At 41.6% G+C, this 14,594-nt stretch overlaps 1 pseudogene; it reads left to right on the top strand.

Moving 5' to 3' along the window:
- Positions 1-13,612: 13,612 nt before the first annotated feature.
- On the top strand, positions 13,613-14,594 carry LOC104655736 (annotated as a pseudogene).

Below are 14,594 nucleotides of genomic sequence, written 5' to 3'. Positions count from 1 at the left end.
CCTTCCAGTTCTCTCATGATTTCCACACCTGCAATCACTTCTTCCACTGAAGGCTTGAACCCTGCAAAGTCATCCAGGAGAACTCAAATAAACTTTTAAAAACCTCCTATGAATGTTGATATTTTGATCCCCTCCCATGACTCACAAATGTTCCTACTGGCATCTAAAATGATGAATCCTTTCCTGGTTTCCAATTTACCTTGCCCAGACCCATCAGATGAATCACTATTTATGGCAGTCTAATGAAATTTCTTTCTTTTGTGTGTGTATTCCTTTTTAAAGTTTTTTATCCATTTGTGTATTTATTAAGAAATAATAATTTTACATATTGATGAAGTACACAGTGATGTTTTGATCCATATAATATATGGTATCAGATCGGGGTGACTGCATATCTATCATCTGAGACACGTATCAGTTCTTCATGTTGGAAAAGTTTAATATCCCCCTTATAGTCCTTTGAAACTTCATGTTACTGTTGACTGTAGTCATCCTACAGTAGTATGAGACCCTAGAACTTATTCTTCCTATCAAGTTGTAACCTTGTATCCTTCAGCAAATTTCTCCCTATCCCTCTGTTCTTCCTGCCCTTCCCAGCCTCTAGCTTCCTCTGTTCTACTTTTTACTTCTATAAGATAAACATTTTTTAGCTTCCACATAGGAGAGAGCACTTGCAGTGAGTGTTTTAACTTTCTTTTCTAGCTTATTTCATTTAATATAGTGCCCTCCAGTTTCATCCATGATGCGGAAAATGACAGAATTTTATTCCTTTTGTGGCTGAGTAGTACTCTATGGTTATATATACCACATTTCCTATGTTTCTTAAATAGTAACACTCAAAAGTCAAAATTACTCCTTGATCCATGGGCTGCAGAATGGATGCTGGGTTAGCAGGCATGAAAGCAACCTTAAAATCTGGACACCCAGAGTTCATCCCTGGCGGGAATGTAAACGTGTAAAATCAGGATGAACATTAATTGGGTTAATGTCATTAACTGGGTTAATGTAGCAAGGTTGCAGATATTTATAGCCTGTAGCTCAGAAATTCTACTTTCAGGTGTCAAACACAGAATTCTTGCTGACTGGCTCTGGGAAGGAGGCACGGAAAAGTTCACAGCAGCAAAACTGCATCGTGCGAAAAGATGGGGAGGGCAGGTACAGAAAGGGTAAAACAAATAAGCATTGCAGGGTGCTCACAGGATGCATCCTACACAGAAAACGAATCAAACTCCAGTTAGGTTCATAACTAGCTTGGTCTCGTCTTGAGTTCAAAAGAATATGCACGTATGACTCAAAGAAAAGGCAAAGAAAGATGATTGAGGGTTTCGGTTATGTAGGAATGGGGAGAAAATGCCAGAGGACTTCAAAGTGAACAGGAATTGCCTTAAACTGCGCGTGGTCCCATGCAGTTGTTTTCTTCCATCCTCACAGTCTCTAAGTATTTATGTATATTCAGTACTTTAAAAACAATGACACAAAAAGCCTGCTTTCTTCATCCCCTCTCCGGCTCTGGGCATCTTGCTTGCTGAGGGCAGTGCTGAGAACTGGCTGCCAGACCTGGCATTTAAGGCACGGTGGAGTCAAGGATGAAATTGTTTGATCTTTCCAGTTTACCATAATTTTTCTGGGTGTTCTATAAAAGATATAGCTGTTGGCCGGGCACAGTGGCTCAAGCCTGTAATCCCAGCACTTTGGGAGGCCGAGACGGGCGGATCACGAGGTCAGGAGATCGAGACCATCCTGGCTAACACGGTGAAACCCTGTCTCTACTAAAAAATACAAAAAAAAAACTAGCCGGGCGAGGTGGCGGGCGCCTGTAGTCCCAGCTACTCGGGAGGCTGAGGCAGGAGAATGGCGTGAACCCGGGAGGCGGAGCTTGCAGTGAGCTGAGATCCGGCCACTGCACTCCAGCCTGGGCGACGGAGCGAGACTCTGTCTCAAAAAAAAAAAAGAAAAAAAACATATAGCTGTCATATAACTCGCACTTCAAAGTGTTCATTTCAGGATTATTTGAAATAATCTATAAGGAGCACTTACATAATATCTGGTTTAAAGAAATCACTCCAAGAATTTTAGTGTTTATTAATATGTTGTGTTTAGCATTATTTTATCCACAGAGAAAAACTAAAATGGGTAATAGGGTCAGGTTTCTGTTTTGGCTTGGTTTGATTTGTTTTTTCCAACTGGAGTTTTAGAGGTCACAATCTTGAAACACTGTGGCTCAGGCTTGAGCAGAAGAAAGAGGAGATTGTTAGAAACACACAAAAAGACCTACAGTCTCCTATATGGAGTCACCGTCACCGTTCATGCCCTGCCCTTTTTTAAAAAAAAGAGAGTCTCGCTCTGTCGCCCAGGCTGGAGTGCAGTGGCACAATCTTGGCTCACTGCAACTTCCTCCTCCCAGGTTCAAGGGACTCTGCTGCCTCAGTCTCCTGAGAAGATAGGACTACAGGTGTGCGCCACCACACCCAGCTAATTTTTTTGTATTTTTACTAGAGATGGGGTTTCACCGTGTTAGCCAGGATGGTCTCCATCTCCTGACCTCGTGATCTGCCCACCTTGGCTTCCCAAAGTGCTGGGATTATAGGCGTGAGCCACCACGCCCAGCCCTGCCTTTCTTAAGAAAATACAATTATCAATGTTGATAATATTTTAAGCTTCTTTGAAAATCAAATGTGCTGTGCAGAGAAAAGCTCTTTGAAAATTTTTACAGTTGAGTTTGAAAGACACTTTTATTATCAATATCCCTAGTGACAGAAAAAAAATCTGAACTTTATTCTTCTCATCTGTGTTATTGAAAATTCTTGATTTTGTAATAGAGATCCAAAATTTCCATGATAGTTCAAGTCAGAAGTTCTACCCAATGGTTTGGTACATTTTACATAATTTGATTTCACTCTAAAAAACAAACATATTGTCTATTAGTCTGCATTTTCATTGCTGAAAATTTAGAGAATGAGTATCCTTATTAGGATATATATTGTCCTGATAACTCCATTATTAAATATACCTGAAATCATGAGTGTCTTTCAAATAAATCAAACAGTTTACGAAGAAAGTACATTTCAAAATTAATTCAGATCTAGTCCCTAGTTTGCCCTCACGACTTTGTTCTACCTCCTTACTCAAATTCACAATATTTTTCAATAAGCAGAAATCTGACTACATCAAATGGGAAGAAACAGAGCTGGTGTATCCGCTATTCCACAAGGTAATTTGTTGTTAAAGTGAGTGAAGCTACTCATTAGACCAAGGCTTTAAAAATGCAAACCAGGACTAGAACCGTTGCCCACAAATTGTAACACAGGGTCATAACCAAGGCTGGAGGAATGCTTCAATGACACGCACACACACAAAAGCCCACAGACAGTGCATTAATGCCATGAAGCCAGCCGGGCCCTCAGATGGGTGCTCACACCTCGCAGCAGCACCAGCCAAGCTGCTGATGGGGAGAGCTGAGTCTGAAGGGTGGACAGCCCTGTCTTTCTTCCACTGCTGTTGTTTAGCCTAACCTATTCAGACTCAGGAAGAAATTGTGCAAATTTGGGAAATGTAGAAGCACTGGATTTCAGAATTCCCCCTTTCTCTTGGTGTCTCCACCAATCCAGTCTGGGCACTTTCTTCCCAGTCTGAGCCATGACCTTCCCGTGAGCTCCTGGGTGGTATATTGAGAGTAGAAGACTAAAATATGAAACCTAGACAACAGTATCGTAAACTGACCTTGTTCTGCTAGGAATCTGCAAACTCAGGGAAGAGTTTTCAGAACTCTGAAGGAACACTAGAGGATCTCAGCAGTCTTCTTTCATTGTGAAGGGGGAAATTTTTTTAAAAAAGACTGGAGACCATTATTCTAAGTCAAGTAACTCAGGAACAGAAAACCAAACATCATATGTTCTCACTCCTAAGTGGGAGCTAAGAGATGAGGTTGTAAAGGCATAAGAATGATACGGTGGACTCTGGGGACTCAGGGGAAAGGGTAGCAAGGAATAGAAGACTACATATCGGGTACAGTGTACACTGCTTAGGGGATGGGTGCACCAAAATCTCTGAAATCACCACTAAGGAACTGACTCGTGTAACCACATACAACCTGTTCCCCAAAAACCTATTGAAATAAAAAAAAATTTTTTTTTTAATTAAAAAGGAACATTTTCATAAGATCACATGAACTGTAAGATAACAGAAATACTGAAGCCACATGAGGACCTACGAGTAGGAAAGGCCGGCCGGAAGAACAGGTGCTGCAGAAGGAAGCATTGGAAGAGAAGCAGGAGAATGAGATCATCTAAGTGTTTATGGGGAACTGGGTGATGATTCCTTTCAGGTTTGTAGAACTTGAGAAGAGGGTAGTGAATCCTCAGTGAGGAGGGAAATAGCACCATGTTAAAGAAAACAAGGTCATCTTTAATGGGATAATCCAGACTCAAACCCTTTGGGAAAAAACACTATTGCTTCTCTCTCCCTCTCAGGAAGCAGTTTGGGTTTTGTGGACACATGCAGAGTTTTAACACGGGATCCTCCATGTCGCATTACTGATCTGAGGGTACTGCGCTGACTCTGGCTGGGTTTTCACTTTGCTTCTCGGGTCTGTTCTCCTCACATCCCCAGTCGCAGCCTCTCCCCTCTGCTACCTGCCCAGCATGTTCAGCAACAAGAACCCACAGGCAACCATTTCCCCAGCGACTTCCTATCAGAAACAGGGTCACCTCTTATTTATCTTCAGAATCTCTTTCCCATAAAATAATAGAGCCATTGAAATATTATTTTATTTTATTTTTGAGACAGAGTCTGGCTCTGTCACCCAGGCTGGAGTGCAGTGGTGTGATCTCGGCTTACTGCAACCTCCGCCTCCCGGGTTCGAGCGATCCTCCCGCCTCAGCTTCCCAAGTAGCTGGGATTACAGGCACCTGCCACCACCTCTGGCTAGTTTTTGTATTTTTAGTAGAGACAGGGTTTTGCCTTCCTAGAGCTGTGGAAAGTGACTGTCACTGTGTTTAATCTCAGCTCCAGCAGCCAGCAGAAACCTCGGCCCGAAACAGGGGCTCCCTGCGCCCTGCACCTTTCCACGCGGAGCCCAGCGTGCCCCCCCCCCCGGAAAGCCCCTGACCACAGCCCTCCATGCCCGCCATGGCTATACTGTGCAGGGTGCTCCTCATTCGCAGCTGTGAGCGCTGCCCATTGGATTCCGGGCCACCATCCTTTGTTTAGCCTATGCTATGCCTGGTCACTTTCTTTTGGACACCTCACCGCCTGCTTGTGCCAGTGTCCACCAAATATAAGGTTTATCCAGCAGGGTGAACGTCCTATGCCAGAGGCTCCATCCATGGCAATAGTTCCCCGAGAGCCACCTAGACACAGAACACCTCGTTCCTGTTTTCCAACCTATTTTGTCTCATTGAAAATAACGAGTCATGCCCAGTCCCATGCCAATGAGTGAAAAAGGCAGACACGTGTCACAATGTCCTGGTGGGAAATCCTGTCATTTTTAAATGGCAGATGTACCAAGCATTCAGGTGCTCCAGGATGGTCCCTGAACCCAATCTCAGCAATCACCACTGAGCGCGTGCTAGATTTCCACATATCACCAGAGGTGCACAGCACCGCCTTCTGCACACGTGGAATCAGAATCACACGTTTGACCCTGATGAGCAATAGAATTATCATCTGGGAAAAACGATCCTTCTGTTGCTGGAAAAATTGCCCCAGCTCACTGGAATCAGCCAAGCACCAGCTTTGCTGATAACCCAGGACCTGGCACTATTGTTCCAGAGGCCACACTCTAATTCTGTCCAGTTCACTCTTTACCTAAATTAGACCTTGACCTGGAAGATGCCTCCGGAGAGCTCCTGCTGTCACGCTAGACGATGGAGGCAGGTGTGGAAAAGAAACAAAGAATCCACCTTGGAGAGCTCGGAGTCTATTACGGAAACTAACACAAAAACTAGTAAGTGCCAGGTAATACAGTCAGCGATCAGAGCCGGAAGAAGGACACAATGGGCTTTAGGGACTCACGGGGAAAGGGTGGGAAGGGAGAGATAAAAGACTACAAATTGGGTTCAGTGTATACTGCTTGGGAGATGGGCACACCAAAATCTCACAAATCACCGCTAAAGAACTTATCCTGTAACTAAATACCACCTGTTCCCCAAAAACCTATGGAATATTTTTAAGATGTTAGGGACGTGTATCTCCACACTAAAGGTGCAAAGAGGCGATTACTGGCCAAGTGATTGAGGGTAACCACGAAAGTAAAAGCTACCACAGGTCATCCAGAGACTGAGATGGAGGAGCCAAGGTAGAAGGATGAAGACACCTGTGCATGCAGAGGTACGTGGGGGCACGGTGGGGAGGAGACACTGACAGGTGGGAGGCTTCTCCGGGAGAGGCCTTTACAGCCAATTGAGACGTCCTGAGGAGAGACAGCAAGGGAGTCCCATGGGCAGGGCTGAGTTTTACATGGATGAGTTGCTGTGATATGGAGGATGATTCTACGGTAGGCATGAGTGAAGGGAGGGAATCAAATTGAAAGCCCCTCTGTCCATGCATTGGGCAGTAATTATTGATTGTCTCTACTCTGTTATGGGAAAGACGGAGTGCTTGTGCCGTGGATAGAGCAGGAAGCATGAGCCCGTTTCCAGAACTGTGATGAGTTCTACAAAGGAGACACGTGGGGTGTTAGGAGTCCATGAAACAGAGGCACTGCTCAGAGGAAATGCTCTCTGGGGATCCCTCCCTAACTGGAGACCTGCAGCTTTGTGGTCAGTCCATGTGTGAGCTGTGGCAGCAACTGGTCCACAGAGGCAGGGAGGGGTGCTGGGGCCTGGGCAGAATGAACAGCATGGATTCAGGGGACTGCAGTCCTGAGGGAGGAGGGAGAGCAAAACAGCAGAGGCAGAACAAGAGTGCAAGAGTGTGTGATGGAGCTGGTCTCTTCTGCAAGAACCAGCGTTTCATGGACCAGGGCACCGTGCAGAGCCATGAGCGTGCAAGTCACTGCCCCATCTGAGCCCCTGGAAGGGGAGTGCTAACCTGCAGGCTCTGTTTGCCCTTGTTCAAGGACGTCCCCCTGGGAATGGATTCCCTAGCCCTGCCAGGTTCATGCATCCACCAGAAAAGCTGTGAGGGATCCTGGGGCATCCAACACCATCACAGTGTCATCCCTGCAGGAGGTGCTCAATAAGCAAATTTGGTAAAAGTGCTTATTGTATAAACACGTTAATGTTTCTGCTTGGGGAGAAACATGACATTCAAATCGTTTTTCTCATTTATTTGGCTTTTTACATGCTCTGATCCACAAAATGGCAATGTTCCTTAGACATAGGCAGAGCAAGGATTCCACAAACACAGAAACAGCAAAGACGAGCACTTCTGTTTCAAAGGCTTGGACAACCTTTTCATTACACCAACCACAACAACATAAAAAATTAAAGGTAAAACCTAATTGAGTTTCCTTGGTCACAAGTGGAAATCTCCAATAACGCTTTCTATGTTCAAACACATGGGGAACTTCACAATGGAAAATATAACACAATTATTTTATCATTACAATTCAAAATCAGGAGAGGTCACGCAGGCCCAAATGAGAACCTACTCAGTAAAGACTCAAACCAGTGAGCACATTGAAACCATTATGTAGAGAACATGGAGGATCACCCTTCCAGGATGTCCTTATTAGTACTGGAAGCTAAAAATCTATAGAAGATGCTATATATTTGTTGGCTCTGCTAGGTTTCAAGTGTTTTTATTTGTTTTCATTTGATTTGGTCTGGCTCTTGAGAGAGGGTCTTGTTCTGTTGCCCAGGCTGGAGTGCAGTGGTGCAATCTCAGCTCACTGCATCCTCAACCTCCTGGGCTCAAGTGAACCTCCCACCTCAGCCTCCCAAGTAGCTGAGACCACAGGCATGCATTACACATCCGGCTATTTTTTTTTTTTTTTTTTGTATATTTTATAGAGACAAGGTCTCGCTATATTGCCCGGGCTAGACTCAAACTCCTGACTCAAGCAATCGTCCTGCCTCAGCCTCCCAAGTAGCTGAGACCACAGGCATGCATTACATATCCGGCTATTTTTTTTTTTTTTTTATAGAGACAAGGTCTCACTAGATTGCCATATCGCCTGGGCTAGACTCAAACTCCTGACTCAAACAATCCTCCTGCCTCGGCCTCCCAGTCACAGTGGCTCACATCTGGGATTACACGTATGAGCCACGGCAATTGACCCGGTTTACAAGTCTTTAGTAATTTATTTTTGCAAACAAAAAAAATGACATTAGGTACTATGATAATTAAAAAACAAATACCTTCATTATGCATCATCCTCTCTAAAAGTCAGCAGAGATGATTCCTTCTTCTGTGATCCTGCTACTCCATTCACAAACCACAGCACAACTGGGACTGTAAGGATCTGCACGAGAAGCTTCTCAAAAGCAGACATGAGATCTTACTCATCTTTCTATTCTGATATCTACCTGGTACCTAGCCCATACTCTTCAAGAACTGTGCAAGGTTGGGTTATTACCATATTTAAAAGCTAACAAGTTAGGCTTTGAGATGTGTTTACATTCTCCTTTAAAAAAAAATGGGTCTTTCTATTGTGGATTTATTTATCAAGGATAGATTTTTTTTTTAATGACTGATATTTTTAAAATGCCTGGTCAGGGTTTATGTGATGATATTTTTTCTCCAAAGACAATAATGAGTAATATAAGATAAATCCTAACTTTAAGACTTTTTTTTTGAGACAGAGTCTCACTGTGTCTCCCAGGCTGAAGTGCTGTCATGCTATCTCTGCTCACTGCAACCTCCGCCTCCTGGGTTTACACCATTCTCCTGCCTCAGCCTCCCGAGTAGCTGGGACTACAGGCGCCCGCCACCACGCCTGGCTAACTGTTTTGTTGTTTTCTTTTAGTAGAGATGGGGTTTCACCATGTTAGCCAGGATGGTCTTGATCTCCTGACCTCGTGATCTGCCCGTCTCAGCCTCCCGAAGTGCTGGGATTACAGGCGTGAGCCACTGCGCCCGGCCTAGACATTCTTACATTTACAAAATAAATTCTATTTGAACATGGTTTACTATTAAAAAAAAAAAAAAAACCTTGATTTTCATGAACTAAGCTTTATTTTATATTAAATCATACCTTCCATTAATATATGATATGCTATTATACATCATTTAATCTAAAATTGACAATTACCCTCATTTGAAAAATAGTAATTTTTTTTATTCTTTAAACAAATTTTTATCAAAATTAGAACTGACACTGAATACATGACTTTTAGTTTTCAGTGAGTTAAATCATTACATTTATAATGTTGCTTTCGGTACCTTCATACACTTATATATTGAGCACCTGAAAGCATTTCACAGTTTGCTTGTTACACAGGGCAGGTTAACAACATGTGAGTCTAAAGTAAGAAAAGATCATAAACAGACACTTCTCCCAAGAAGAAATACAAGCAGCCAACAAACATATGAAAAAATGTTCATCGTCACTAATGCTCAGAGAAATGCAAATCAAAACCACCATGAGATATCATCTCACACCAGACAGAATGGTTATTACAAAAAGTCAAATAGTAATGGATGCTGGCAAGGCTGCAGAGAAGAGGGAATGCCTACACACTGCTGGGGGAGTGTAAGTTAGTTCAGCCACTGTGGGAAGCAGTTTGGAGATTTCATCCAAATAACTATAAACAGAGGCTACCAATCCGAAGCAGCACTATTCAAGCGTAAATCCATTACTTGGATATTCCAAAAGAAAAACAGAGCTACTATTCAAGCCAGAAATCCCATTACTGGGTATATATCCAAAAGAAAATAGCAAGGCTGCAGAGAAGAGGGAATGCCTACACACTGCTGGGGGAGTGTAAGTTAGTTCAGCCACTGTGGGAAGCAGTTTGGAGATTTATCAAATAACTAAAAACAGAGCTACTATTCAAGCCAGAAATCCCATTACTGGGTATATATCCAAAAGAAAATAGCAAGGCTGCAGAGAAGAGGGAATGCCTACACACTGCTGGGGGAGTGTAAGTTAGTTCAGCCACTGTGGGAAGCAGTTTGGAGATTTATCAAATAACTAAAAACAGAGCTACTATTCAAGCCAGAAATCCCATTACTGGGTATATATCCAAAAGAAAATAAATCATTTTACCAAAAAGACAAGACTCTCCATGTTCATCACAGAATGATTTACAATAACAAAGATATAGAATCAGCCTAGGTGCCCATCAATGGTGGATTGAACAAGAAAATATGGTACCTATACATCATGGAATACTACACAGCCTTGAAAAGAATGAAATCATGTTCTTTACAGCAACATGGATGTAGGTGGAGGCCATAATCCTAAAATAATGAATGCAGGACAGAAAACCAAATACCACATGTTCTCACTTATAAGTGGGAGATAAACATGGAGCACACAGGGACATAAAGCTGAGAACAGCAGACACTGCGGACTTCTAGAGGAGGGAGGAAAGGAGTAGGGGATGGGCTTAAAAACTACTTCTTGGGGACTGTACTGACTGCCTGGGTGACAGGATCATTTGTACCCTAAACCTTAGCATCACGTAATATACCCATGTAACAAACCTACACAACCCCCTGTATCTACAATAAAAGTTGAAATTATGTTTTTTTTTTAAAGGTAAGCCTTATTGTTCGTTAAAAGAATCTCCTTCTGTGTTTTGGGGCTAGGCTCTTTGTTGCCAGGTTTGATCATGAGGTAAGACGCTATATCATTGATTTCCTAGGGGGTCTGGAATGAACTCATTTTATTACCTTATTTCTGGAATATACAACATTAAACCTAATTTAACCCACTGTATGTAAAAGGGCTTTTAGCCTACTATTTATTATAAATATTCATGAAAATATATATATAATGGTCTGAAAATTCTCATCATAAAATTCTATAGTAGCCTTAAAGATGGAAAACACTGTAATTCAGATCCAAAATCATGAGTTGTTTCTCTTTTATTATGTTTTGTTTTATTTTATTTTATGCACCGTACAATGCCTCTTTTGGGCAATGTATTTCCACAAGATATATGTTCCATACTGCACTAGTAGATTATGCTACTTAATATTGTTTTGTGACATTTATTAGAAGGAAAATAATACACGTAAACTAAACATCTTCAGCCTCTGTGCTAACAGTAGCCATACACTCAAGAAGATCTTTCCAACCAAGTAGTTGTTCCTTGTTCATCTCTCTAAAGGCATTAATTACTTGTATTCACAATGATTTACCTATCGTTTTCTTGTAGTCAGAGAAAAAAATTTTCAAATGTAAGAAATACGATGTTGTTTCTGTTTTGGAAAATTATTACACTGTTGATGTCATAAAAGCTGAAAATGAAATGTCCTAATTCTACACTTAACACATTTCATGGATTTTCCTTAGAAGTGAGGTGTCATTAAAGATTCAGAAATAATTTCAATTATTCATTGCTTTTGAGTTGTGAAATAATCCCAAATTGCTAAATAATTTTTTAAAAATAAAGGTTTCAAGTTTCTAACTCTACCCAAAATGGAGTAACTCACTGCAAACTATGGATACCACAAAGTGCAACTAAAAACCACAAACAAAATACAAATACTGATCTATCGGAAACAACAGCAAGCAGACCACAGTGCATTTCTTGTTGTTTTTGTTTTTTCTGTTTTGTTTTGTGTTTTTCTTTTATCTCCAGCTTTGACCCAAGCATAGGCTGTGGCTGAGGCAGGTCCCTGAACAATACAAGTGGACAACAGAATCTTAAGAAGAGACTGGCCTTATCAACAGAGAACTGGAACAACGGGCTTCTCTGAGCTTCCAGAGAATGGGAGAAATTATTTGTCCTCTCTCTCTCCCTCTCTGTCTCTCTCTCCAGGCCTGCCCTGAGGGCTGCCTCAGTTACAGAGTTGCACTACATACAAATCGGAAGAGAAAACCCACCCATTAAAGAGAAGAGCCCTAAAAGGAAGTCCCAGTTGTACAAAGATGGAGGAGGATAAAAATCCTTTTTTTTCTATTTATTTTCTCTCCTTGCTTCACCCTGCAGGTAGGACCAGTCAACAGCACTGTGTGCCAAGGACAGTGGCTAAAACTCTGCAAGTATTTCTAAACAACAGAGCAAAGGCTTTGAAAGCAAAACTGATACTGAAAAAGGAAAAAAAATGCATTAGTCAGAGATCCTCAGAGAAAAAGAACCAATAGGAAAATACATATAAATGTAAAGGTTCAAATAATGAAAAAGAAAGCAAGGAGAGGAGGTCAGAAAAATAAAAAAGAATAAAAGTAAAATAATAAAACGATAGGTCTAAACATATTTCAATAATTAAATTAAGAGATCTAAAGACACTAAAAGACAGAAATTGCTGGGTTGACTTTAAAAAAAAAAAAAACAAGATCCTGTATTCTGCCTTAAAAAACTTTACTTTAACTATAACGGCATAGGTATATTAAAAATAAATGAAAAGACAAATATCCACAATGCAAAAGAAAACTAGAGTGTCTCTATTAACATAAAAACCAATCAAGTGTAGAACAAAAAAGCTACCAGGGATAAAACACACGCGCGCGCGCACACACAGGTGAACATATCCAAGATGAACCAGGTACCAATGATGGAAGCACCGAAGCTGCAATAACTTTACTTACAATGGGAGATCTAGTATTGCAGTCAGAAATCAGTACTGAACGGGGTGATGTAGGAGTATGTATACCCCCTCATGTTCATTCAAAGAATAAAAGCCATATTCCTTTTAGCCTAGATAATATAAATCACAAAATTGTTCATGAATGTCAGGAGCTCTCTTCACCTGTCATTACTACATCTCCCTCATCATTTGAAGAAAACAAGATTGTATTGGAGGAACAAAGTTCCTGAGAAGAAATTAGTTTAATGGAGAAAGTAAAGAAGAACGCTACACCAACCAGGAATACAACTTCTAAAGTGACCAGTAATTTGAGAATAAGAAGTAGATTTGCCAAGCCTAAACCAAATCTTGAGAAGATTTTAGGGACCAACAGGTTTGATGATTATCAGGAAGTTTCCAGTTTCTGTGTAACTAAAGGGGAAGAACTGGAAACTCAAAGAGAAACAGAGAAAAACGCTTCCAAAGCAACAGAACTGGAAGATAAAAACCTCAGACCAGTTACAACAGCAGAGAATAAAGAACAGAGCAAATCGGCATGCATACGTGGTATCCAAGGGACCAGGATTTCTCAAGAAGTAAACCTAACTGAGAGAAATGAAAATCAAGAAGAGCACTCTCAAGAGGCTCACGTGTTGCTCCAATTGCTTCCTCTGAGACACGGCCCTGCACACTTGGTTTGGAGAGGGGTCATGGTGAAAATTCTTTTGAAAAGCCCCAGATAAAGGACTCTAAAGGAGACAATGTGCTTACACTTCCTGTGCCAGGGTAAACACCAATAAGTATTCCAGAAGTCCAACAAGAAAATATAATCAGTCCTCAAGACCTAACAGTGAATCCAGTTGCTAATGTACCTCAAGATGGAGAAGATGAACAAGCATTTATTTTAACTCCAGTGGAAATCCCAACCAATCTCCTTTTTCCATTAAACTAATGGAGAGTAGAAGAAATAACCGAAGCCACCGCACAGCTAATGCCAAACCCTTCACTGCCAGCTCCCGTATTGGTCAAATCCGTGAATACTGAAGAAAGGGGTGGCATGAGTATTTGTTTCCCAGCAACTTCAGTTGGTCAAGATGACATGGGTTTATCTGTTTTTGAAAGAGGTGATTCTAAAAAGCTTCCTGATAATTTGGCTCTTGTATCTAGGAAGAGATTTCATTGCAGCCTTGATGAAAATGACCACGTTCCTCCTGCCAAAAACTGTTCACTCACTTTAAGAGATGATTGTCAAGCATAGACCTCTGAGGTGCACTCAAAGGAATTAACAAATGTTTTTGAGGAAACAGGGCGGTCTCGCAAGGGACAAGATATTTTTCCTACCTCAGGAAGCACATTGACAACTCCAGAACCTCAAAAAGAGCAAGTTGAACCAACTTTTCGGAGTACAGGATCTAGATCTCCTGATACACGCATAGACAAGAATGTGCCTCAGTTACCTCAGAATGAAATGATTGTGTCTGATAAGGAAGAAAGAAGTGACGCTGCTCCTAAGTCTGAGCAAATGGACAGCAGAACATCATCTTCAAAAGCCCCACTATCCAGACCTGGCAGAAGACCCCTGGGATGTTTTATCTTTCATGTGTTCAAAGAATAGTTTGGAATCTGATGGACCTACTCGGGTCTATAGTAAGAAACGCCTAAAGCCTCTTATACCTGCATTAAGACAGAATCTGAAAAGATCCAATCCATCCAATGAAAGCCAGAAAAAGAAGCAAGAGTCCTCTGATCCACTTGCATCTCCAAGTGTTATTAATACTCAATCTGAGAATATTAGCAGCTCATCAACTCAGGTTTTTTGTGATCAGCCCTTACTGAAAGAAGGACACAAAAGTGGCAATAAGCAGGCCCCTGAAGGGAAGCCAACCATGGTCTCTGAATATTTCTTCAATGATGTCTCCATTGAAGTGGATGAAACAGAAAACAATCTTTTATCTTTTTCTTTTTTAAATTAA

This window comes from Rhinopithecus roxellana, chromosome 21 (genome assembly GCF_007565055.1).
Source record: "Rhinopithecus roxellana isolate Shanxi Qingling chromosome 21, ASM756505v1, whole genome shotgun sequence".
Classification (NCBI taxonomy): Eukaryota; Metazoa; Chordata; class Mammalia; order Primates; family Cercopithecidae; genus Rhinopithecus; species Rhinopithecus roxellana.
Note: the sequence above shows the minus strand (reverse complement) of the source record. Positions and strands in the feature narration are given on the sequence as shown.